At 42.2% G+C, this 25,892-nt stretch overlaps 2 long non-coding RNA genes across 2 annotated transcripts; both read right to left on the bottom strand.

Annotated features, from left to right (window-relative positions):
• Positions 1–232: 232 nt before the first annotated feature.
• On the bottom strand, positions 233–4,037 carry LOC115577712 (uncharacterized). The gene is made up of 3 exons (XR_003983253.1): positions 3,955–4,037; positions 3,456–3,717; positions 233–316 (listed from the first exon to the last, which is right to left on the bottom strand). It is a non-coding gene; the product is annotated as an uncharacterized LOC115577712 (long non-coding RNA).
• Positions 4,038–24,288: 20,251 nt separating this feature from the next.
• On the bottom strand, positions 24,289–25,646 carry LOC115577704 (uncharacterized). Its single transcript, XR_003983249.1, has 4 exons — positions 25,354–25,646; positions 24,947–25,120; positions 24,513–24,699; positions 24,289–24,420 (listed from the first exon to the last, which is right to left on the bottom strand). It is a non-coding gene; the product is annotated as an uncharacterized LOC115577704 (long non-coding RNA).
• Between the last annotated feature and the right edge of the window lie 246 nt (positions 25,647–25,892).

The following is a 25,892-nucleotide window of genomic DNA, read 5'->3' as shown; positions in this document are numbered from 1 at the left end:
AAATACCTTCACCAAGAGTGAAATGCAACCTATTACAGCAGTTGACAGTTTGTAATAAAATAAAAAATTAAAAAAGGGGTTATTCCAGTGTAAATGGTTGTTGATGTATTGCTAAAGTTGCTAAAAGTGTTACAACTGTCCCTGGTCTCCCCTACCTGGAAAATCAAATATGTCAACAAAAACAGCCTCAGAACAAAATAATATTAAAACATTTTAATGATAAATGTCACTCCTGGCATGCAAGGCAGAAAAATGTTTCTCCTTTGTCGGTCTCTGGCACGGATCCTGTGGTACCATCGTCGGCACAGCAGCCAATCTGAATGGACAAAAGATTAACCCAAATATTATGGTGAAATAGTTTTACAATAGTCACAGCTGCAAACCAACTAAATAAAAGAAATAAACATTCTTTAATGAAACCATATCTGAAATGCAATACAAATACTTTACCAGATAAAGTCAGCAAACCAAAAGAGACCTGGAGAAGCCGGCCAAACTCAGCAGAATGGAGGGGGGGGACCAGGCCGCCCCCTATAGGGACGTCCAAGCTGCCCCCTCCCTGCCTGACAAAACCACATTATAAACTAAACTGAAAAGTAGGACTGCCGGCCATCTCCAGGCCAAAATAAAATAACTAAATCAACGATTACTGGCAGAAAAGGGTATTTAACAAATCATGTGTGCTGCTTAGAAGATGACCATCAAGTTGAAGAAACCATTACCACCAGCATCCAGCGATCTTCATTAAAGACCCCCACAATGTATTTGAAGAACTCTGGGACGATCAGTAAAATAATGAATCAAAGTGCTGTGGATGACTTATTAGGACAACTAAATGTGAGAATATTGTCAAATTATTGAGTTTTTGTTGGCCTTTTGTGTTGCCGAATCGTCTTCATCCTCCGAGTTGAGGACCAACACCTTCTCTGGACTCCTTATTAAATTGTAACACCAGGAGTGTCAGATATGCGTTCATTACCTGTCGATCCAAGGATGTTGATCTTTTTCCCCTCCCATGCAATTCACATCTATAAAAATGAGTTTAAAAATCACTGCATGAAAAGTGGGATTTTCGGCCCCGTAAACGCCCGGAAATCTCCCTAATTTTCGGCAGTTAACGACAATTTACAGGCTGTGAACGTGGCGTTTGTCTGTGCCGAAAATTGTCGGAAACTAACCATGACGTCAGTGGAGCTCCCGGAGGTGCGAACGCCTCTAATTTGCATATGAATAGCAGCGAAACCACGCCTGGCCAGAGAGTGTGTGGGCTGACTTGAATATCCTCACTCAGTATTGGATGAAACCACTACTGATAAACAAGCAAAATCACTCGTGATTGGTCACCCTGGGTCATTATAAATGCAAACCCCAGTGGGAATATATATATATATATATATATATATATATATATATATATATATATATATATATATATATATATATATATATATATATATATATATATATATATATATATATATATATATATATGTTTATATATTTATATGATTTTTTCATTCATATTTCTGATATCATCAATGACATGAATGATTTTTTTGAAGAAAGGAACATTTGTCAGGAAGGAGTTGTTTAGTCAAAGAAAGAGTTTTATTAGCACAAACACACAGCATGTACAAAGCATAATCTGCCCACACAACAAACGGGAAGCTCACAAGAGGCCCACAATCCTACAGCAGGGCGAACTGTCTGTTTTTGTAGACGTCTGTGGTGCGCTGCTACTTCGGAATCGCCTCTCATGTGACAGCAGCGTGGCGCAGAGCTCGGTGAGCTCCCGGCTGCGAAAGGACGGAGGTCGCACAATTCATCCAGACACCCGCCATCCTGTGCCGTCTTCCTCCTCAGACATCAGGTCCATGGCGGCGCATTTCCAAAGGTCCACCTCATCCTCAGCTAACACACTGTCTCGCTTCCAGCAGCTGTAAAAACAATCAGGACGATCAGTACTGCGCGATGCACTGCGTATGGATACAACACATCTATTATTTAATAGAATAATAGTCACATTGACCAAAAACGGATCTAATAAATCTTACCCTCTTTGTCCTCGATCGACTTCGAGCTGAACTCCTCACAGCGTCCGCCTGCGATGCAAGATCTGGTTATTTGTTGTCCTGCGTACTGTCTCGTAATGTCTTACAGGCAGCTGGAAAACAATTAAAACGACTGGTATGAATAAAGAAACGTAAGTCACAGTAAAATTAAGCGAGGGAGAAAACGGTATCGTAAACAGTTACTTACACACAATGGCGTCATTATCGGCATCGTGTAAATCTGGACTTGCAGACATAGCTCCGAGCTAACAGGAGGTCGCGGCCTTGTTATGAGGCGAGGTTAGTCTGTGGAAACAAAATGCTCGCAGTGATAAACCTCCGTGTCCCTCTGCGGCAGCAAAGCTTCGTCCGCTGGCGACATTCTTCGTGGCGACTCGGCAAAGCTTCTCCCGTCCGCGCAGACGTCCTCTCGACAATGGCCGGGCCGCTAGCCTAGCTTCTGCTAGCTAGCTTAGCCGAACTTGCTTCGTGTCCATTAAAACACAAACACTTCGACTGCGATGGAGAGTCCAACTCACAGCACGTCGTCCGACAACAGTTCACAGTCTGTTAGTGATAAAACACGACACTGACGACACACACAGTCCACTGTCAGCTGCTCGACGCCATTAACTCTCTGCTCCTTCTTCCTCGTCACTGACGCGCCGGTCAACCCGGAAGTGTAAAAACTCTTAAAGGTCATGAACTCTCACAGGCAATGAGCATTACTTTTTAACTGCTTTTAAAACATTCAGAACCCATGATATTATAGAAATACTTTTTTTTTTTATATTTTAAGAGAGAGAGAGAGAGAGAGAGAGAGAGAGAGAGAGAGAGAGAGAGAGAGAGAGAGAGAGAGAGAGAGAGAGAGAGAGAGAGAGAGAGAGAGAGAGAGAGAGAGAGAATAAGTAGAAAGTATAAATCATCTTTTTTACATAACACTGGCCATTGCTAATGACATACACAGTAATTAATCTAGCATACTTTAAATAAATCCATTCAAGCTCAAATATAAGGGTTTATAATTAGGCTATACTGAGCCTCATCTATTTATACCAGAGATTTTCTTAAAATGAAGTTAACACCTTTTAGAAAAAGGTCACCTGGGGTAAAACTCCCCCTGCTACCCTGATTTGCATAGCTCACAGCATTTACATTTACATGTTAAAGCCCCCCTAGAATCAGGGGGAGGGGGGTCCCTGGGGGACAACTGCCAAGCAAGGCCCACGACAATTTACGTCAGTTTTCAGTGTTGCCTGCAAACTGCCGCAAACCTGAAATTCCACGTCAATCTACAGTGCCGCCTACTGACGAAAATCCCACTTTTCATGCAGTGAATGAGACTGTCAGTGCTGTACAAAATGTTTCAATATTATAATTCTTTTTACAAATTATCAAACATACTCTTGATGATCGGAGAGTCCACTGTGGTGTTTAACGAGGCAGGCGAGTGCCAACAGCCTGTGGATGGCCCAGAGGAGGAGGTGAAGGTGGCATTTGACATTCCAGGCCAGTAAAACCTGAGAGATTGTCTCTCTGGTGGTTCTCTGGCTGCGGTGTCCACTGCTGAAGTGAGCCTCCTCAAAGACCTCTTTTGCCCCACGGAGGACCTTCACCCCCATTGAGCGAGTTGTGCCAGTGTACCTCATGTAGTACAACCAGTCACCTGTAATGAGTGAAAGGAAGAAGTGAGTTGTGAGCCATTGTAACACAATCATGATGTGTGACGTCACGCTGTCTGGTCCACTGCAGCATGATATTTGGGATTCTATCTTTGTGAATAAGGAATGTTCTTTGCTCTTATCTCACCGTTGTTGTACATCGATGTGTTAATTAAAGTACAGTTTAAGTCTCGAGTCAAATAAAAGTGTATTTAATAGCAGCATACATCTATTAAACTCACCTGCACATCAAAGCTCTGACACTTTATATTAAAATTGGACTTCTGGGATGCCAACATAGTGTCAGGATGAACTCCATCGGTTTTGAAGTGGATCTGATCAAACACAGTAGCTTCCGTGTTAATTTGTTTGTTACTGTGCAGACTATCAGATGAAGTTAAGATGTAGGCCGCTGTGCAGCATGACGTTGGTGAGGCTGGAAAAAATAAAATTGTGTCAGTATCAGTGATTCTTGAGTGATAAACCAAATTTAATTTAGATATCAAAGACTGAAAACTACTTACCAAAAGAGAGGTTGGAGATCCAGCTGAAATACACAAAAAGGGGAAATCACTGGGCCGTCGCACCCAGCTGTCCCCTCTAACCTCATCAGAGAGAGAAATTAATCTCACCTTAATGAACTAAAGAAACCAAAAACTGGATTACTGGTGATCTCCAAAACTAAACTACAAACAAATTAACAAAACACTGAAAACATGTGGGGAGGAAAAGGTAACAAGGAGACACAAGGTAAAACATCTCCTCCTTTCAGTGAGAGCTGGGCTCCAGAGAGAGAGCGAGGCTTCCACTCAATCCTCCTTAAATACGTCATCAGGTGATTCAACACACCTGGACAGGTGTGTCTTCCTGAAAGATGACACAGGCAAAAGGAAGAGAGGGCGCCAGAGAGCAACAAAGAGAGAGACGGAGAGAAAACAGGCAAAGAGAGAGAGAATACAACCAGCTGGAAGAATTTGATGAAGTTTTTCATAACCCCAAATATAAAATCTAATCAAACTGGTCATCAGACCGACTGCTGGAGACAATGTGGACAGCTAATGACAGACCATGCTCACATTTTTTTGGACGTTTCTGGACTCAAGCACAGGCTATAACAAGGAGGATTCTGGGATTTGACATTGACTTGTCTTTCTTTTTATATGGGGAATATATCAAAGGATCTGCATAACAGGGACAGATATTTATTAAAGATCCCCATGGCAGCAAGTAAAAAAGCAATAACTAGATGCTGGCTTCTTAGAGAACCTCCCACCCTGAATCAATGGAAAAATATAATACATGACATATACAGTATGGAGCGTAGAACTGTCACTTTGAGATTACAGAAGGAGAAGGGGAACGATTACTGGGCTAAATGGGTTACATATTCAGCTGATGCAGAGTGTGACGGATGAAATTGTTGTAAACAGCTGTGAACCAAAGTGTATCATCCTGTGGCGAGTATTCAAGTGTATCATTCAGTGTGACTGAATGTACGTACATGACCTCATGTTTGTGTTATGAAAAGGTAAAAGAATAATGTATAAAAAATAACGTATTAGAAAGAACTTTTGTATATTTAGGGGAATGTTTCAGGCTTTATGGAACGAACTCTGTCATTCAAAAAGAGAGAAAAAAACAACTTATGATAAAAAATGGTAATATAAAGGTCAAATAAAACCCAATCATCCTTCACTTTCAGTGATGATATCTCATCACAGAACCATTTTCAGACCTCACCTGAAGCCCTGACGGTCCAGCTGCTGCTTCCTCCATCTGCTCTACATCTGAACTGGATTTCTGACTTTCCTGAATATATTATAAAAGAATGCATCAATGAAAATAATGTGACCTTTATATCCATTACACGTATCTAACTTATAAGAAAGAACATTTGGGTAGCATTTTAATATCATCTTGACACCATTATAAAAAAGTCACATATATCATAGCAGAAAGTTGAAAAATGTTACATCTACCTCACACAAGAGCAGCCATTTTCCTCCTGTTGCCTTGGGAACGTTATGAAGTGTGGCATGGGAAACCTGCCCCGCAAAGAAGACATGAGAAAATCCGCAAATCACTCATTTGCCAAGAAAAATAAGCGCAAAAGACCAAGCAAAGCATTTTCCCAGTGTGTTACGTGGCAGTGGAGGCAAATTATTTTGCACTCCGTGCAACTGCGTGTTGGACCACAGGCGGAAGTCGATGCTGGACAAACACTTTGGCACCTCCAAACACTCGAGGATGGTTAAAGCCGAAGCAGCCAAGAAGCAGCTCACCTACAGCGAGGCGTCAACTTCCAAAACAGTTGCTAGGGCTGAAAGAATCGAGGTCAGTAACCTACAAGATAAGAGCTTGATAGTCAAATTGAAAACGGAAATGAAACAAAGAGAGGCGTGGGAGAGTGTGAATGAGATTTCCAAGTAGCCTATGTTGTGTGTGGATGTAAGTTAAAGTGAAACTCCCGCCAAAAAGCAACCAAGGCTTTATTTGGGATTGAATATGGGTCAAACCTTCGTGTGAAAGCATAATTAGGACGAAAGAGGCACTTTTAAGATTTACCGTAGTTTCGGTTTTGGGCACATTAATTTTGAACGGGAGTGCATGGGGCAGGACATGCTAGCATCAAAATCTCTATTTTTAGAACACTAAGAAGGCTCGACACAACATGAAACTTTGCTCATAGCATCACCAGGGTCTCTACTCATGAACAAGAGCACTGAGAACATTGTTGTGTACACAGAGTTTATGAAAAAGAAGGCTTTTGAACTACTCACGTTAGCTTCTTCAGCTCCTGCGTGTTGCCGTCATGGCAGGCAAAAAGTGTCGATCCCAGAGTGCGACATGACAGGCACGCTTGAGGAGCAATTCACCATTACTCTCTTGCCTATCAGGTCGCACTCGGGGATCGACACTTTTTGCCCGCCTGACGGCAACGTGCAGGAGGTACAGCAGCTGTACAATCTGTTTTTAGCTTCACAATGGAAATCCAGCTAAGCTAGTGGAGTTTTAATGCCACAGACTGTGCTGAGACCCTATTTGTACTGTTGCTGATGTTTGGTGCTGTTCTGAGCATTATTTGTGGCTTTTTGGTGGCGGTTTATATTTGGATCCATTTACTGCAGTGTATTGTTGTCATGCGGTCATTTCTGAGGTTGATGAAACTCCGTAAATTAGCGGTCTCCTAACTTGATCTCTCGAAAGGGAGTCTAACACAGTTTCATAGTGTGTTAGACCATGAATTAAATTTACACCGGAATATCCCTTTAACTTAATGTTTAATATTTATGTCACAATCCTTCTGAGTCCCAACATCACAATATTCCTTTTATTACTCTTTTATCTCAGGAATAATGAAATTGTTTATCTGTAAGCCGAAAGAAGCTCTTTCTCTGACATCATCAATAAACTCTGACATCATCAAACTTCACCTGATATTCTTCACCTGACACGAGCTCTGACACAGGAGCAGCGATCAGATGGACTTTTTGAGGTTCTGTAACACTGCATGAAAAGTGGGATATTCGTCAGTATGTGGCACTGTAGATTGACGTGGAATTTCAGGTTTGGGACTGCACGCAGCAATTTGCAGGCAACACCGAAAACTGATGTAAATTGTCGTAAATTGACGTGGGCCTTGCTTGGCAGTTGTCCCCAATGAACCCCCTCCCCCTGATTCTAGGGGAGGCTTTAACATGTAAATGTAAATGCTGTGAGCTATACAAAAGCAAATCAGGGTAGCAGGGGGAGTTTTACCCCAGGTGACCTTTTTCTACGAGGTGTTAACTTCATTTTAAGAAAATTTGTGGTTGAATAGATGAGGCTCAGTATAGCCTATTATAGACCCTTATATTTTAGCTTGAATTGATTTATTTAATGAAAGTATGCTAGATTAATTACTGTGTATGTCATTAGCAATGGCCAGTGTTATGTTAAAAATATTATTCATTCTTTTCTCTCTCTCTCCTGGAAACAAGTTGAAGATAAAACGGCAGTTGTTAAGAAGTTAAATTTGCATGAAATATTTTGAGATAACCAAGATATTAGAATGTGAAAAAAAGTATTTCTATAATTTCATGGGTTCTGAATGTTTTAAAAGCAGTTAAAAAAGTAATTCCTATTACATGTGAGAGTTCATGACCTTTAAGAGTTTTTACACCTCTGGGTAGACCGGAGCGTGAGTGACGAGGAAGAAGGAGCGGAGAGTTAATGGCGTCCAGCAGCTAACAGTGGACTGTGTGTGTCGTCAGTGTCGTGTTTTATCACTAACAGACTGTGAACTGTGGGAGTTTGTGAGTTGGACTCTCCATTGTAGTCGAAGTGTTTATGTTTTAATGGACACGAAGCAGGTTCGGCTATGCTAGCTAGTAGGAGCTAAGCTAGCTAGCAGGAGCTAGGCTGGCGGCCCGGCCATTGTCGAGAGGACGTCTGCACGGACTGGAGGAGCTTTGCCGGGAAGCCTCGAAGATTGTCGCTTACGGACGGAGTTTCGCTGTTGAAGAGGAACATGGAGGTTTATTGCTGCAAGCATTTTGTTTTCACAGACTAACCTCGCCTCATAACAAGGCCGCGACCTCTTGTTAGCTCGGAGCTATGTCCGCAAGTCCAGATTTACCCGATACCGATAATGACTCCATTATGTGTAAGTTACTGTTATTGTTTTCTCCCTCGTTTAATTTTTCTGTGACTTACGTTTCTTTATTCATACCACTCTTTTAATTGTTTTCAAGCTGCCTGTGAGACATTACGAGACAGTACACAGGACAACAAACAATCAGATCTTGCATCGCAGGCGGACGCTGTGAGGAGTTCAGCACAGAGTCCATCGAGGACAAAGAGGGTAAGATTTATTAGATTAGATCCGTTTTTGGTCAATGTGACTATAATTCTATTTAATAATAGATGTGTTGTATCCATACGCAGTGCATCGCGCAGTACTGAATGTCTTTATTGATTGTTTCTACAGCTGCTGGAAGCAAGACAGAGTACAGGGCAGCGCACCACAGACGTCTACAAAAACAGACAGTTCGCCCTGCTGTAGGATTTTGGGCGTCTTGTGAGCTTCCCGTTTGTTGTGTGGGCAGATTATGCTTTGTACATGCCGTGTGATTGTGTTTGTGCTAATAAAGCTCTTTCTTTGAATAAACAACACCTTCCTGGCAAATGTTCCTTTCCTCAATAAATTCATTCATGTCCTTGATGATATCATAAATATAAATGAATGAACAATTAATATATATATATATATATATATATATATATATAGAAAAAATGTATGTATATATAAATATATATATATATATATTAGGGCTGTCAAACGATTAATTTTTTTAATCGCGATTAATCGCATTTTGTCCATAGTTAACTCGCGATTAATCGCAAATTAATCGCAATTTTTTTGGCACATTTTTTTCTGTTCTAAATGTACCTTGATGTATTTTTTAATGTTCTTAATACTTTTAACAACATAAGAAAGGGCAAATATGCTTGCATTATGAACATTTTTGGCGGGGGGGGCTCTCTGCATCTGCCCTGTGTTTGGCTTGCAAGTGATATTTGAGACTCAATGTACTTCGATGGTAAGTCATTTCATGTCGATAGTACATGCAGATAACTTTTGTCCTATCGACCAAACCATCTGGCAGTGTTTCGAAAGTAGTTTGCCGTTCATACCGTAAATGACCAAGTAATATACGGGTTTCAATTATCCACAGGGTCCCTTTAAACGCCGGTGCAGATGTATATTTTGGTAAATAACCGCCGGTTCCAAATAAATGTCGGGTCTAATTTTTTATTTTTTTAAAAATTAAGGAAGAAGAGGTGTCCACTGACACTGCACGTTTTTCTTCTTCGCCTTTTTCACGCAGTGTGCTGCTTTCTGTCAGTCAGTAACACACTGATGATCGCCATGGCTCCGGTGCAGCAAAACAATAAAAAGTACCACTTGAAATTCAAACTTTCTGTTAAAATATGCAGAGGAAAACTCGGGGGAAGCAGCCACTAGATGTTTCTCTGTCGACCAGAAGAGAGTGAGAGAAACGGAGCTTGAGCGTCTGTCCGAGGAGGACAGCAACTAGGGCCAGGCTGCCTGCTGGAGGGAGGAAGAAGGCTAGCGAGGAGCCTGAGATAAACATGCGGGGATGAGTTATCAGCAAACGGGCACGCCACGAGAGAGTGTCCCGCAGAATGATCAGGACGATGGAGAAACAAATGTCCGCCACCGTGAGTGACAGCAGAGATGAGGAGTTTGCAGTGAGTGCTGGTTGGCTGAATCGTTTCCTCCGCCGCAACAACTTCACTTACAGGAGGATGCCAGAGAATTCACCGAGAAGCTGGAGAAGTTTGTAATGTTTTCATCCAAGATTATTGTGAGGAAGGAATTAAACGCCTGTCCCAAATTGCCTTTCGGTCTGTTAAGTGATTGAAACAACTAAACCCCCCGTCTATTACTTGGTATTTTACGGTAAGTCCTTTCTCAATTTCCTCACTTTTCAGTCCACCGTGTTTTTCCTGAACCGCCAACCCTGCTGCATCTTCTTCTGATTACATTTCTGCCACCCTCTGGATCAAGACTACAGGTGCCACTGACGGCCGTAAATCTTTCAATGCGCATTTTGTTTTTTGTTTTTTTATACCGAGCGTTAATCGCGCGTTAAAAAAATTAACGGCGTTAAGAGGATGTTGCGTTTGACAGCCCCTAATATATATATATACATACATTTTTTCTCACTGAGGTTTGCATTTATAATGACCCAGGGTGACCAATCACAAGTGATTTTCAAGTGGTTTCATCCAATACAGAGTAAGGATAATCATGCCAGCCCACACACTCTCTGGTCAGGCGTGGTTTCGCTGCTATTCATATGCAAATTGGAGCCGTTCGCACCTCTGGGAGCTCCACTGACGTCATGTTTCATTTCCGACAATTTTCGGCACAGACGAAGGCCATGTTCACAGCCTGTAAATTGTCGTTAACTGCCGAAAATTAGGGAGATTTCCAGGCGTTTACGGGGCCAAAAATCCCACTTTTCATGCAGTGTAACTCAGGACAAAAACTCCTGTTGACAGCAATGAGGATTAATGTTGATAATGTTTTGGTTCAAAGACCTTTATCAGGTTCCATCAGGAAAATGCTAAAATGTTGCCTTTTGTTTCCCTTCTTTAGAGTAATAATATGATGAACTAGGTTTGTCAATATTATTCAGACAATAATTTAAATTCATAATATTATTCTTACAATCATTCAAATATGCTTAAAATCTTTAAATGTCTCTAACCACACTATAATCACATTTCCTTGTGTTTTTTGTCAAGATAAAAATAAATTTATTGCATCAGAGATATTTTAGAAAATAAATCAGAATCAATATGACTGTAAGTTATTGAGTTAGACAACTTTTCATGGTGTTTATACTCACAATTATTCCATCCATCCATCCATCCATCCATTATTAACTGCTTATCCAATCATCGGGTCGCGGGGGCAGCAGCTTCAGTAGCGAGCCCCAGACTTCCCTTTCCCCAGCCACATCGGCTAATTCTGACTGGGAAGTCCCCAGGCGCTCCCAGGCCAAAGAAGAGAAATAATCCCTCTACCTAGTCTTGGGTCTACCTCTAGGTCTCCTCCCAGTTGGACGTGCCAGGAACACCTGCCTAGGAAGGCACTCTGGCAGCATCCTCATCAGATGCCCGAACCACCTCAACTGGCTCCTTTCCACGCAGAGGAGCAGCAGCTCTACTCCGAGTCCGAAGAAAACCCATTTCGGCTGCTTGTACCCACGATCTCATTCTTTCGGTCATGACCCATCGCTCATGACCATCGGTGAGGGTAGGGACGAAGATTGACGGTAAAACGAGAGCTTTGCCTTCCGGCTCAGCTCCCTTTTCATCACAACCATGTGGTGAAGTGCATGCACCGCATCCACACTCTGACTCTCCTGTCAATCTCACACCCCATCACCCCCTCCCATGTGAACAAAACCCCGAGGTACTTGAACTCCTTCACTTAGGGCAAAGACTCATTCCCCACCTGGATTAGGCAATCCACTGGTTTCCTACTGATAACCATGGCCTCAGAGGTGCTGATTCTCATCCCTTCTGCTTCACACTCAGCTGTGAACTGATCCAGTGAACGTTGTAGATCTACGGTCGATGATGCCATCAAGACTACATCATCTGCAAAAAGCAGTGATGCGATCTTAAAGTCACCGACCTGCAACCCCTCCATACCACGACTGTGCCTCGAAATCCTGTCCATGTATATCACAAACAAGATTGGGGACAAGGCACAGCCCTGGCGGAGGTCAACACCCACTTGGAACAAGTCCGACTTACTTCCGAATATACGCACGCAGATTGAGAATATAGGGATTAGATGGCCCTGAGAAGTGCTCCCACAGAACATACCGGGGGACCCGGTCGTATGCCTTCTCCAGATACACAAAACATATGTGGAATGGGAGATTGTGCTCCCAGGACCCGTCCAGGACTCCTGCCAGAGTAAAGAGCTGGTCCGTTGTTCCTCGACCAGGACGGAATCCGCATTGTTCCTCTTCAATCTGAGGTTCGACAATTGGCTGGACCCTCCTATCCAGCACCTTGGAGTAGACTTTCCCAGGCAGGCTGAGTAGTGTGATACCTCCATAATTGGCACACGCTCTCTTGACCCCCTTCTTTAAGAGGGACCACCACGCCTGTTTGCCACTCCACCCCCACGCAATGTTGAAGAGGCGTGTCAACCAAGACAGCCCCTCAACACCCAAAGCCCTCAGCATTTCTAGTGGTATCTCATCGATCCCTGGAGCTTTGCCACTGTGGAGTTGTTTGACTACCACAGTGACTTCACCCAGGGAAATTGGCGATGATAACCCATCATCCTCCAGCTCTGTCTCCATTAGAGAGGGTGGCTGAGTGGGATTCAGGAGGTCACCAAAGTACTCCTTCCACCACCCTATGACCTCCTCAGTCGAAGTCAACAAGGCCTCATCCTTGCTGTACACAGCTTGGATGGTTCCCCGTTCCCCCCTCCTGAGGTGGCAGACAGTTTTCCAAAAGTGCTTTGGCGCTGCCTTAAAGTCCTTCTCCATGGCCTCACCGAACTCCTCCCACACCGCTGCTTTGCCTCTGCCACAGCTGTGGCTGCTGCCCTTTGGGCCCGTCGGTACCCCTAAACTGCCTCAGGAGTCCCCTGGGACAACATGTCCCTGAGGGACTCTTCTTCAGTCGGACGGCTTCCCTGACCACCAGTGTCCACCACAGTGTCCAAGGGTTGCCGCCCCTTTAGGCACCTAAGACCCTATAGCCACAGGACACAGCTGCAGCTTCTACAATGGAAGCTTTGAAAATTGCCATTTAGGTTCGATATCCCCAGCCTCCACACGGATGCTAAAGAAACTCTGGAAACCGGACAGGGGCCTCCCCTAGACTTTCCCAGCTTACCCGCACTGCTTGTTTGGGCTTACCAGGTCTGTCTAGGGATTTCCCCTGCCACCGAACCCAACTCACCACCAGGTGGTGGTGATCAGTTGACAGCTCTGCCCCTCTCTTCACCTGAGTGTTCAAAACACACGGTCGAAGATAAGATCAGATAATACAATCACAAAATCGATCATTGACCTTCGACCTAGGGTACTCTGGTGCCACGTACACTTATGAGCATCCTTGTGTTTGAACATGGTGTTCATTATAGACAAACCGTGACTAGCACAGAAGTCTAAGAATAGAAAACCACTCGGGATCAGATCGGGGAGGCCATTGCTCCCAATCACGCCCCTCCATGTATCTCTGTCATTGCCGACGTGCGCGTGGAAGTCCCCCGGTAAAACAACGGAGTCCCCCACTGGGGCCCCTTGCAGGTCCCCAACCAGGACCTCAAGATGGCCGCATACTCAGAACTGCTGTTCGGTGCATATGCACAGACAACAGTCAGAGTTTTCCCACCAGCCCTTAGGCGTAGAGAGGCAACCCTCTCTACGCCTTCTGGGTGTGATTCTGAGACGATCTCTATTTTACAGACATTAAAACACTTTGAATGAAACAATATTTTAGATACGTCGGATTTGTACGTCAGCTATTGTCGCCTATGTATGTCTTGTTTGCCAGCGTTAATAGAAGTTTTCCCTCAACACTTCCTCAGAATTGTACTTGAATAAAATACTTGAGTTCCACTGTGGTTGCTTCTCCTCTTAACTTCTGAAGCCTGGTTTATGCTTCTGTGTCGCGACGACGGGGTAGCTACGTCGTCGACCCTAAGCCGTCATTGAGCATTCGAAGTTCTGCATCGAGGGAACGCGTTGTTCTGCAATTCACCGCCAAGCCGCTAGAGCGGTGTGGCTGTGTCTTTGTTTGGTTTCGGGGGGTTCATATCGGATTCCTTGGTTTTCTTCTGGTCAGACAGTAAACAATGGCAACTGAGATGGAGCGGGTGTTATTTTTCCGTGCCGCTCGTACCACAAAAACTTTAAAAATGGCGGTGTTGTTTTACTGTTATTGAAAGTCCTGGCTAATAGACTGAAGAAGGTGATGGACCAAGTCATCCACCGGACCCAAACCTACTGTGTGCCCGGCAGGTCCATTGTTGACAATGTGTCACTGATTAGAGATTTTTTGGAAGTCTCTGGTTCTTTGGGTTTTGATGCTTGGCTGGTTTCTTTGGACCAAGAAAAGGCATTTGACCGGGTTGAGCAGCATTACCTTTGCGAAGCATTACAAAGGTTCGGCCTCAGCCCTGAACATATTGCCAAGATTAAGGTTCTGTACCAAGACATTGAGAGTGTACTGAAAATTAATGGTGGTTTGTGTAAACCTTTTAAAGTGACCAGGAGTATCAGACAGGGCTGCTCGATGTCCGGTATGCTCTACGCACTTTCTACTGAACCCATGTTGCACAATATTTGTTCTTTAATTGATGGTCTCTTTTATCTGATTCTAATTTAATTTTGATTTATCTGCATATGCAGATGATATTTTTGTCACTGTGAAGAATCAAGAAGATGTGAAGGTTTCAGGAAACATTGTTGAAAACTTTGGTAAAATATCAGCTGCCAAAGTAAACTGGGCAAAGAGTGAGGCCTTAGCAGTTGGGAGTTGGTCTGCGGGTCTCCCTTACCTGCCAAAGGATGAGGGAGGGGGGGTTAGTGCACCTGGAGTGCAGAGCAGCAGCCTTCAGAATACAAGTTATTCAACGTTACCTTACAGGAAATGACAACGTGGTCTGGAAACCAGTGATGGGCCCCATTTTAAGGGGAGTGGCTGGTTTGGATGCGTCTTTGTTTTTAATGGACTGTGGTTTAATTCGTGTGTGTGACTTGCGTCCTTTTTATCAGGGACTGTTTAGAGCCTGGTCTCTTTTACATGGAAAAGACTGGAACCTGCAGCTTCACGGTTTTGGCTCCTGGAAGAGCCTCTGATCCACGGGGCCCGGCTGGATGATCAAGAAGCCAGCAGACCTGCTCTCACACAGCGGTTATGTTCAGCCGGGTCAGTGAAGCTGAAACGCTTCGTGGATACTGCAGGTCCAGGACTTCACATCAGAGGCAGTGGCATCTCTACTGGGTCTCAGGTCAAGTTGTCACACTAGAGACATTTTAAATGCATGGATTAAAAGACTGACCAGCGAGGAAATGGAAATGCTTCAGGACTATTTTATTGGAACAGAGGCTCCTGATGACCTAAACTGGGTCTTCAAATTGAACAAACTGGACTGACGGAACCATTACTGGTCAGAATACGGCTGCTGCTGTCATTTGTCCATGGTGTTATGGACAAAATTGTGTTACACAATTTTTATTAGAATAAAGTTGAGATAAAAAAAAAACCCATACAAATGTACACTGTTGACCATGTCACTGCTCTGATTCAGAGCTTTCCACGTCCACGATTGTGTTACAACGGCTTACAACTCACTTATTCCTCTCACTTATTACAGGTGGCCGGTTGTACTACATCCGGTACAGAGGGACACCTCGGTGCCTTCAGGCAAAAGTGTTGTGATGAAAAAGAGGCAAATGAAGTCTTTGCTGAATTTCATGCCAGCAGTGGACACCGGCCAGAAAAAAAAGACAATCTTACAAAGACTTTACTGGCCCAGAATGTCCCAGGACATCAATTTGTGGGTCAGTCTGCACCGACACTTTACATACATACATACTGCTGGTCACAAAGATATTGCCGTCGTTCTTTCAAATGTTCTGATAATACAATGTGGTTCGGTGTACGGTCATGTTTAGTAGGTAAACAGGTCTAGCCAATAGCCCGGTAGCCAAAACTCACTCAACACAAAAGTCTCCATTCTCACTGTACAGCAGACAGAAATCACACAGCTGGTTCAGAGCAGCTCACTACTGGGGCCAAACAAACTACAGCTGATCCATCAAACTGAACTCAGTCACCACATCTACCAGCAGCGACCGCGGTAACACTGACGTCCGACGCCACAAACACAATTATTACCCGTCCAGCCGTGCGAGAACCAGCTCCTCAGATCCTACCTGTCAGAACTTTACCTGCTCATCTTCTGGAGCGTGCCGGGCTCGAGGCCACTTGAAAGGCTTCCATCAGCGGCCGAGGCCCTGAAACGCCTGCCTCCGACAGGGAACGCTGTCCCCGCCCGGGATTACCCCCAAAATAAAAAAGGCAAAACAACAAAAGAGTGCCCGAAGGAAAGGCTGATGAACAACCAAGCTGGACATTCACCTATTCTCACCTGAGGAGCAGAATCTCAAACAGCAGCAGCAGCTAAACAGACAAACCAGACAACCAGTACTCACCACAGCCGCTACCGCAGACGGACAACTGTCTCTTTAACGAGCCCCCAAATATGTTGTTACGTCCCTGTGAGGCTGTTTGTACAGGTTGGATCATCATTCTGTAATATTTATACTCATGTCATAGGCTACTTAGGGAATTTCATATTTTTTTCTCTGGTTATAATGCTCTCACACAGCCATCATGGCCTTGGAATGAAGATTCATCTGATATTGTAAAGAAATACTTTTTTATTACTTGTTTCAAGAGAGGAGTTATCTAAGTCAGAGTCCTGCACGGATGAAAAATAATGTACTGTGTCAATGCACAGATGCGGGTCGGGTCGGATGCCTGGAGAACGGGTCGGGTTTTACGATTGCCATTTTCAAGGTGTCACTTATCATCGGTCATAATTAGCGACACAAATAATAAGCATTTATATTTCATATGGGCTCATTCACGCGTGCTTGCACCCTCCAAACACTCCCATTCCCCACGCTGTCTTACTTTCACTTTTAGAAATTGCGTCCGTCCAATTTTCTTTCGGAGGTCGGTATCAATTTATAGCGGGTCGGCTCGGTACGGAATGTAATTTGTGCTACTGTTGGAAACCGGGTCGGATGCGGTTTTAAGTATGGCCGGTTCAGGCGGGTTTCCAAAATAAGACCCGTGCAGGACTCTGCTCTAAGTGACTATTTTAATCCTCTAGCTAATTATCAAGCTAAATATCCAACATGCTACTTTAACGTCAAAGACTGCGGTGGAAGACGACGGTAAAATATTTCCTTTCTCTAACACTGGATTTATTTATGTCTGCATTTTTAAGGTGTGGCGGCTTTTATTTTGCCGTGGCGGTGCGCCACAGTCAATAACATGTAGAGGAAACCCTGTAACAACTATAAATACTGGACACCTTCAGGGTACTGTACTGGGAAAGGAAAGTTATTTTAGTCGTATTGATATTTAGCAGAACCCATCAAAAAAATGTTAGTGCATTATGTATTTCAAGTGATCACATTTAGTTTGAGGAAAGTCTGAAATCAGAAGCTCAAACAAAAGGATTGTACATGTTGCAATGAATAAATATAGACCCCCCCCGTATCCAACAGTTTTGTTTTCATATCAAAATTGTAAACTACATTTTATGATTTTTGATTATGATTTTTTAAAATATATCATGCACATTTTAAGTTAAAAACTAATTAATGTCCCAGACGGTCCCAGGTCTCAAGAATCACTGATACTGACACATAGTTATTCTATTCTTTAACATCACCAACATCATGCTGCACAGCGGCCTACATCTTAACTGCATCCGATTGTGCGCACACACGGTAACAAACAAATCGTAAACAACCATGAACACAACTATGTTTAGTCAAATCCTCCAGTTTAAAACGGACGGAAGTTATCCAAACGATATGACGGCTTCCCAAATTTTAACAGCAAGTGTAAGTGGGCCGGTCAACCACCATCTCCACCTCTGGGCCACCTACAGGTCGTTGGGACTCGCCTGCCTCTTTACACACCACAGTGGACTCTCCGATCATTCAATCAATATCATTAAAACATTTTTAAATGTACCTATAAATCACATTTTTAAACTCCTTTTTATAGATGCATGGAGGGGAGAAATAACATCCTTGCGTGTAGGATTGGACCATATAAAATATTCTTTTCTTTTTTATATTTTCTACACTGCTCCACAGAGGGAGGTAACAGATGAGGTGTCAGTTTATTTATTTATTTTTTAAAATGTTTTTTCTACTGACTGTTTTAGTGAAATGTTATCTTTATTTTTGTGTTTTATCAAGTGTGTTTTAACCTGGTGTTTTTATGACGGGTAATAAATGCATATTATCTGACACTCCTGGTGTTAAAGTTCAACAAGGAGAGTCCAGAGAAGGCTTTTACACTCGACTCAGGGAATGAAGAGCATATGGGAACACAGAAGGCCAACAAAAACTCAGGTATTTAACAATATTCTCTCACTTAGTTGTCCTCATGAGTCATCCACAATATATTTAGATTTAGTTTCATTATTATCTCCAGAAGAGAGTAAGAGACCAGTAAAAGGTTTTTAACTCACACACACCTGGAAGTTCCTTTCTGTGTTGGGGGAAAACAAATATAATCAAGTGTTTCAAAGTTGTTTTTCCTTTTTCCCATGTCAGGTGATACAGAGTGTGCAATGCCAGACCTCCACCTCCTCGTGTGGGCCGGCCATTATTGTTTTTAAAACACTACCGTCTTTTGCTGCTGTGGATAGTACATTTCCCCGTTTGTGGGACAATAAAGGAAAACTGATTCTGATTGTGGGGCTCGTCCATTTCTTGCAAATCTGACCTCATCTGGATGTTCACCATGCTGTAGTCTCACTGGACAAATGTTGCAATATTTTCTACACTGCTCCACAGAGGGAGGTTACAGATGAGGTGAGGTGTCAATTTATTTATTTATTTCTTTAAATGGTTTTCCTACTGACTGTTCAGTGAAATCTCATCTTTATTTTTGACATTACCGAGTGTGTTTTAACCTGGTGTTTCTATGACAGGTAATAAACTCATATTATCTGACGCTCCTGGTCATTGAATTTAATAAGGACGGTCCAGAGAAGGCTTTTGTCCTCGACTCAGTGAGAATATATGGCATAATATATGGCAACACAAAAGGCCAGCAAAAACTCAGATATTTAACAATATTCTCTCATTTAGTTGTCCTAATAAGTCATCCACAATATAATTTTGATTTTGTTTCATTATTATTATTTTACAGATTGACCCGAAGTTGTACAAATACATCGTGGGGGTCTTTAATGATGGTCATAGTTTTCTCAACTTGATGGTCATCTTCTAAGCAGCACATGGAGTCTGCACAGTGCTGCTGGGAAACTACACAGCTACTAGTGCAGCATGATTCATTTTAACTCTTAAATATGTAGGTGATTATACCAGGAGAGAGGAGAACTATTTTCTCAGACCCACTGGGGGAAGAACAAGGCAAGATGCAGCACTGCAATGACGTCAGGAGGGAAATGAGTCTATCAGCATATTTTCAAATGAAAACAGTCTGAGCTTTAGAGGACAGTATAAATAAAACTATACAACTAAATACTGGACACCTTCAGGGTACTGTACTGGGAAAGGAAAGTTATGGTAGTTGTATTGATATTCAGCGGAACCCATCAAATAATTATAGTGCATTATGTTAGGGGTGGGCGATACTGCAAATTTTGGTATTCATCTGATACCAAGTAATTACAAACTGATACTTTTTACTTGAGAATTCCTGATCAGAGTGATTTGGTGCTTTTTCCTTTAGTTGATCATGATTATGATAATGATAAAACACAGGACAAAGATTTTAGCCAAATAAGATTATATTTAACTTAATTAAATCTATAACCTATCTGCATGTAGCCTTAATACAAACACTGTTGTTCCTTCAACAGATACACAAAGGGGTTATTATATTCTTCCATATTCAAACTTCAGGTTTGAGGCAGGCTCCATATCAATATAAGTATATATTTTTGAGTTACAGTGAACCTGAGTGAGCGGAGTGGGAGAAGTGAAGAGGAGCGCTGCACTCACACACACTCTGAAGAAATGTGAGTGATTTGCTGAATTTATAGAAAAGAAACTAGAACAAAAATATTGATCTCATCACGCTAGTAACGATCCGATACCAATACTGCCTTGGTATCGATACTATCGATATGTGGATTATTCCGCCCACCCCTACATTATGTATTTCACATCCTTATGTCTTTAAGATTGTTCAGGAGAATCTTTCATAAAATATGTGTTCCTCCCCATAATAAATCATTGTTGAACCTTTCATTCAGTTTGCTGAGTGCATTTTGGACGGTTCTCCGGTGGAGATTCAGGAAGTCTTCAGTTGCAACTCAATAAGACTAACAAAATTCGACAGGAGATTGCAGTCTCTCTTCTGGAGAAGACAGGTGTCTCTCAAAAATGTTATACATATCATTTTAGACTTGTTGGAAACATGTTTTTGATGTATGTGTAGCAGCAGGGTGCTTTTATATCTGGTCATTGAGTGCCAATGGTAGCCACCCATGGTAGGCGGAACGGAGTATAAATAGGGCAGCTCTTCCCGGTGCTTTCTCTTTGCGCTCCTGTCTGATGCGTCACTTCCGGTCCGGAAGTTTTGGTTCTCGGCAGGTAGGATTGTACGCTGCTCGTCCTTACCACGTTGCCAGGTGTTGACCCTTTTTGTTCTTATAGCACATGTATGTTTTGCTGCAGAGCGGCTGAGCTGACGTGCCCTGCTTGGTGTGCGCTGGTCCCGTTGTGTTGCGGTGGTAAGTGTCCTCTCTGTCTGCATGGTCTTGGTCGATACAACGTTAGCATGGTTGCAGGTAAATGCTGGTAGCCGCATGTGTCTCTCCCTCTCTCTCCGCCGTGTATGTATCCGATCCGGCCAAAAGGTATGTTGTAGTTTTACTGTGGCACTTGAAACCGGTATGGTAGGCTCATTTTAATGTTAATTTTGTGCTTTTTTTAGATGAGATACAGCCATTGGGCCAAACGATCAATGTGACATGAGAAAAGTCACGATAAGCTGACCGCTGCTGCTTTGTCTGCTGCGTTGTCTGCTGCTTTGTCTGCTGCGTTGTCTGCTGCTTTGTCTGCTGCGTTGTCTGCTGCTTTGTCTGCTGCGTTGTCTGCTGCGTTGTCTGCTGCGTTGTCGGCTGCGTTGTCTGCTGCGTTGTCGGCTGCTGTGTCGCAGCTTTGGCCACTGCATTACCGCTGCTTTGCAGCTGTTCGCCGCCAAGTCACTGCCATCTTAAGTGTGCCTTCATGGCTATGTGTTTAGTTTCATTTTGACACCTTAAGTTGGTTTCTTTGTTAATTTGTTTTCGTTATCCCACCTGTCTTGACTTTTGATATCCTTTTGGTTAATTTGATTTAATTAACTAGTGTAATTCATTTGTTTAGGGCAGATGGTGTTTAATTTTGTTTGCATACAATTTGTGCTATTTGCTTTCTTGTTGGTTTATTCTGGGCAATTCGTTTATTCGGGTGATTTATGATATTTTGTTTGGACCCCTTCCCTCACTAGTTTCCCCACACCAGCGGGCCTCAGGCTGAATAGTCTCTTTTATAATTTGTGGCCGCTGCATTGTTTTAATATTTAATAATAAAATATATTTGATTGTGAACCACGTCTCATGCCTAATGAGTGACCTTACTTGCGTGTCTTGATATCAATTGACGGAGTTAAATCTTTGGGTGAAAGTCCCAAGGTGGCGTTGTTGCAGTCCTACCCTTTCAACACAGGCAATTCGATATTACTGTCTTGTGTCCTCCCCTACGCTCGCCACATATGCATTTTAAAAATTGACCAAATGATCAAAATTAACATATGATGTAAACTCACACAAACCTTGCTCTTAATTATGAAGAGGTAATTATTATCTCCTTGTTTTTGTAGATGACTTGACTGACCTTTGTCATCTCTGCAGGATGGCGACACTCGCTGGGTAACTGCTGATGTTTTACATGTTCAGCTTGAAGGATGATCATCAAAAGGCAATTTAACAGAATAATTTGCAACTGTTACTATTGTAAAACTATTTCACCATAATATTTCATGTTAAGGATTAGACCTCTTAAACTGGTGTGTGGAAGAAATTGGCCACTACAGGGCTCCGGTCAGAGAACACACGTCAGTCATCAGTTGAGTTTAGGCTCTTTTGCTGTGGTGCATAATAAGTAAGTTGCTGAAATAAACAGAAAACAAATTATACATGTTTGAGTTATTACTCATAGTTAGTATTAACAGACATTAACTAAAGGCACTAAAGGAGAATAAATGAGGTCTGTATATTTCCATGTAAATAATAAACATTATCTTTGTTCACAGTACTGAGTGCAGTTAGCTAGTCAGTTAGCTTAAACAAGGTTAACAAGCTAATAACACAAACAACTTCTGACTGCACAATGAATGCTCTTGACACAGAACAGAGAGTTTATCATCATCAAATACTTTAGGAGAATAAACATTTCGCCACATTAGCGCAACATAAACAGCAACTTACATCATCAGTAACTTCTGCACCGCTTCTGCACCGGAGTTAACGGCACAACTGACGATGGGAGGAAGTAGGACAAGCTTTCCTTTCAAAGTAAAATTTCGAAATAAAAGTCTCTCGACATAAACGTCTCTGAACATGAAGTATTGACAACATTTTAGTTTGTCTTTTGTCCATTCAGATTGGCTGCTGTGCCCACGATGGAACCACAGGATCTGTGCCAAGATACCCGACACAAAGAGGACACGAACATTTTTCTGCCTCGCATTCCAGGAGTGAAATTTATTATTAAAATGGTTTAATATCGTTTTGTTCTGAGGCTGTTTTTGTTGAGATGATGTTCCAGGTAAGGGAGACCAGGGACAGTTGTAACACGTTTTGCAACTATAGCAATACATCAAAAACCATTTACACTGGAATAACTAATTTGTTTTATTATAAAAACAACTTTAACTGCTGAAACATGTTGCATTTTACTCTTGTATTTCAACAGGTTAAAAAAAAGGAGTTAGTGGGCTATAATCTGTCAAATATAAACCTTTAAGCCTTTCAGTGACGGAGGAGGAGCTGTGGTCAACATGAACCACAACATCCTGCTTAAAGTGCAGGATCATTGATGCATCTCTCCACTGACACAAGGAGCCTGGAAACATCCTGGAAGATGATTTAAATCTTGTTCACGCAAAATAATTCTTGTGACGTTGATCTCCTGCACTCAAGGGATAACTGTTGATATGACCTGTATTTTAAAGCATTTCCAGTATAAAGTATTTTATACTGGTCTGACTGGGGATCCAACCAGCAACGCGTGATAAACTGACCAGCTGCTAGAGACGCATCAGATCATAAAAACAAAACAGAACTCATCTTTGTCCTCAACATTTTTAAATTACGATGTTTTGAAATGTTTGATTATTGCAACACCATATGACCAGAGAAACTACAGCATGGTGAACATCTAGATGAGATCAGATTTGCAGGAAATGGATCAATGATTTACTGTTCAGATGCATTTCTTTAAGCTGGAGTACGCTGGATAGAACACCTTGTGTTCTAAGATCTATTGGAAAATAATCTGACATGAGACACTTGATATTTCTTACAAGACCATCAAGTTGAAACTATTAGCATGAGCATCCAATGAGTTTTATTGTCAAACAGGAACATTTCTTGCCGCCGCAGCAGCAAAAGGACTGTAGGGTTTTAAAAACAATGGCCGGTCCAGAGGAGGAGGTGGAGGAGGTCTGGCACACTGTCACCTGACAGGGGCAAAAAAACAAAAACATATTTCAAGCAGCTGTGTCATTCTGAACACTGTAAAACAGATTCAGAGTTTCAGTGAAATGTGAACAGCTTCCATCGTTGCATCACGTAGCAGCTAAACAGAAACAGTTGTGATTGTATTTGTTGCTCTCAGACACACAAGGGAACTTCCAGGTCTGCGCAAGTTACTGGTCTCATATTCTGCAGATGAAGATAATATTCCATATTGCATTTCATGTTGCAGGTTTCAGATCAAGTCAGAGTTGCCAGACCGTCCAATTAATCTTTAAAGACAAATTGGGGGTCTAACATAACTTTCCTTTCCCAGTACATTACCCTGAAGGCGTCCAGTATTTACAGTTACATCCTCTAAAGCTCTGTTTTCATTTGAAAATATGCTGATAGACACCAGAAGTGTCAGATATGCGTTTATTACCTGGCATAAAAACACCAGGTAATGTCAAAACTAAAAAAGGTAAGATTTCACTGAGAACAGTCAGTAGGGAAACCATTAAGAAGAAATTGACACCTCACCTCAACTGTTCAACGTCTGTGGAGACGTGTAGAAAATATCAAATATTTTATACGGTCCGATCCAAGATATTTATATTTTTCCCCTACCATGCATCTTTCACATCTATAAAAAAAGAAAAACAGTTGATGTGATTGTTATCAACGGCAATATCTTTGTAAGATCAGTTTGTATGGAAAGTGTAGCTGCATACTGACCCACAAATTGATGTCCTCCGACATTCCGGGCCAGTAAAACCTGAGAGATTGTCTCTCTGGTGGTTCTCTGGCTGCGGTGTCCACTTCTCATGTGAGCTTCCTCAAAGGCCTCTTTTTCCCCCACGGAGGACCTTCACTCCCATAGAGCTCGTGGTCCCAGTGTACCTCATGTAGTACAACCAGTCACCTGTAATGAGTGAAAGGAAGAAGTGAGTTGTGAGCAATTGTAACACAATCATGATGTGTGACGCCACGCGGTCTGGTCCACTGCAGCATAATATTTGGGATTCTATCTTTGTGAATAAGGAATGTTCTTTGCTCTTATTTCACCGTTGTTGTACATCGATGTGTGCTGGCTTTAATTAAAGTTCAGTTTAAGTCTTTAGTCAAATAAAACAGTGTATTTAATACCAGCATACATCTATTAAACTCACCTGCACATCAATGTTTTGAGACTGTTAAAGTTTGTCTTTTGGGAAGCCGTCATATGATGGGGATTGAATGCCATCTGTTTTATAGTGGAGGATCCAATTAAACAGAGTAGCTTCAATAGTCGTTTACAATTTGTTTGCGGATGTAGGCCGCTGTGCAGCATGATGTTGGTGAGGCTGGAGAAAATAAAATTGTGTGTCAGTATCAGTGATTCTTGAGACCTCGGACAACACATGTCTGTGACATAATTTACAGTTTTTAGCTTAAAATGTGCATAATATATTTTAAAAAGCCCAACTAAAACAGGACAAGGCACCACAAAGTGTGTTTTGATGTTTAACATTTAGCAGTACTTTTCAAAATGTTTAAAATATATCATTAATTCTCTTTAACAAATGATCAAACTTACTCTTGATGATGGGAGAGTCCACTGCAGTGTTTACAGAGGCATCGGAGCTCGAGGAGCCCAATGACCTGTGGATGGCCCAGAGGAGGAGGTGGAGGTGGAAGATGGACAATTTGGGGGTTTAACATATTCAATTTGTTTGTCTTGCTGCTGGAGATTCAAAATGTCTTTCAGTCAAATCCTCACATTGTTCTTTAATCATGCTGTGATACAGACCTTCAGTACAAAGACCCCACATGAAGTCTCATCCTGCTGAAGTGGGTGAGGTTTTGTTTCACACGCCCATCTTCAGGATTTAGTCCTTTGTTCAGGAGACACAATCTAAAAAACAGATGCTCCAATTTATACTATAAACATAAATGACATGCAAGAAGTTGAAGCACTTGACAAAAACATGACAATGGAGAAGGAGGGAATAACATTAACATGAAAAACAGTAAATACTGAATACATTCAGGGTTCAGTACTGGGAAACCTTTAAAGTTATTTTATAATGTAGTCTACAATTTTAATATGAAAACTAAACTGTTGGATACAGTTGT

The sequence above is a fragment of the Sparus aurata genome, unplaced genomic scaffold, assembly GCF_900880675.1.
Source record: "Sparus aurata unplaced genomic scaffold, fSpaAur1.1, whole genome shotgun sequence".
Classification (NCBI taxonomy): Eukaryota; Metazoa; Chordata; class Actinopteri; order Spariformes; family Sparidae; genus Sparus; species Sparus aurata.
Note: the sequence above shows the minus strand (reverse complement) of the source record. Positions and strands in the feature narration are given on the sequence as shown.